Raw genomic sequence first — 2,093 nt, forward strand, 5'->3', positions numbered from 1 at the left:
TTTAGCTTTCAATCCATGCGAAGTAGAAGGCTTAGCTTCAAATCCATGCGAAACAAATGATTTATCATCAGATACTTGCGATATAACTGACATAACTTCAAATGCAGGGGAAACAAAGGAGTTAGTTTCAAATCCATGCAAAACACATGATTTAGCTTCAAATCAATGCGATGTAGATGGTTTAACTTCAAATCCAAGCAAAACACATGATTTAGCTTCAAATCAATGCGATGTATAAGGTTTAGATTCAAATCCATGCGAAACAAATGATTTAGTTTCAAACACTTGTGATATAAGTGATATAGCTGCACATGCAGACGAATCAAACGGGATAGCTTCAAAATCCATGCGATACACATCATTTATCTTTAAATCTATGCGAAATAGAAGGCTTAGATTCAGATCCATGCGAAACAAATGATTAAGGTTCAGATACTTGCGATATAAGTGATATAGCTTCAAATGCAGGCAAAACTAACGAGTTACCTTCAAATCCATGCGAAACACATAATTTATCTTCGAATCAATGCGATGTAGAAGGTTTAGCTTCAAATCCATGCGAAACAAATGATTTAGCATCAGATACTTGCGATATAACTGAAATAGCTTCAAATGCAGGGGAAACAAACGAGTTAGCATCAATTCCATGCGAAACACATGATTTAGCTGCAAATCAATGCGATGTAGAAGGTTTATCTTCAAATCCAAACGAAACACATGATGTAGCTTCAAATCAATGCGATGTAGAAGGTATAGATTCAAATCCAAGCGCAACACATGATTTAGCTTGAAATCAATGCGATGTAGAAGGTATAACTTCAAATCTATACGAAACAAATGATTTAGCTTCAGATACTTGCGATATAAGTGATATAGCATCAAATGCAGGCAGAACGACCGAGTTAGCTTCAAATCCATGCGAAACACATGATTTAGCTGCAAATCAATGCGATGTAGAGGGTTTAGCTTCAAATCCATGCGAAACAAATGATTTAGCTTCAAGCACTTGTGATATAAGTGATATAGCTGCAAATGCAGACGAATCAAACGGGGTATCATTTAGCTTCAAATCGATACGATGTAGTAGGTTTAGCTTCAAATCCATGCGAAAGAAATGATTTACCTACCAACACTTGGGATATAAGTGATATAGCCGGAAATGCAGACGAATCAAACGGGAAAGCTCCAAAATCCATGCGATACATATCATTTAACTTCAAATCGATACGAAGTAGAAGGCTTAGCTTCAAATCCATGCGAAACAAATGATTTAGGTTCAGATACTTCCCCGATACATTGATATAGCTTCAAATGCAGACGAAACAAACGAGTTAGCTTCAAAGCCAAGCGAATCACATGACTTAGCTTCAAATCAATGCGATTTAGAAGGTTTAGCTTCAAATCCATGCGAAACGCATGATTTAGCTGCAAATCAATGCGATGTAGAAGGTTTAGCTTCAAATCCATGCGAAACAAATGATTTAGCATCAGATACTGGCGATATAACTGATATAGCAGGAAATGCAGACGAATCAAACGGGGAAGTTTCAAAATCCATGCGATAGATATCATTTAACTTCAAATCAATGCGATGTAGAAGGTTTATCTTCAAATCCATGCGAGACAAATGATTTAGCATCAGATACTTGCGATATAACCGAAATAGCTTCATATGCAGGGGAAACAAACGAGTTAGCATCAATTCCATGCAAAACACATGATTTAGTTCAAATCAAAGCGATGTAGAAGGTATATCTTCAAATCCAAACGAAACACATGATTTAGCTTCAAATCAATACGATGTAGAAGGTTTAGCCTCAAATCCATGCGAAACAAATGATTTACCTACAAACACTTGGGATATAAGTGATATAGCAGGAAATGCAGACGAATCAAACGGGGAAGCTTCAAAATCCATGCGATACATATCATTTAACTTCAAATCGATACGAAGTAGAAGGCTTAGCTTCAAATCCATGCGAAACAAATGATTTAGCATCAGACACTTGCGATATAACTGAAATAGCTTCAAATGCAGGGGAAGCAAACGAGTTAGCATCAATTCCATGCGAAACACATGATTTAGCTGCAAA

This window comes from Megalopta genalis, unplaced genomic scaffold (genome assembly GCF_051020955.1).
Source record: "Megalopta genalis isolate 19385.01 unplaced genomic scaffold, iyMegGena1_principal scaffold0333, whole genome shotgun sequence".
Taxonomy (NCBI): Eukaryota; Metazoa; Arthropoda; class Insecta; order Hymenoptera; family Halictidae; genus Megalopta; species Megalopta genalis.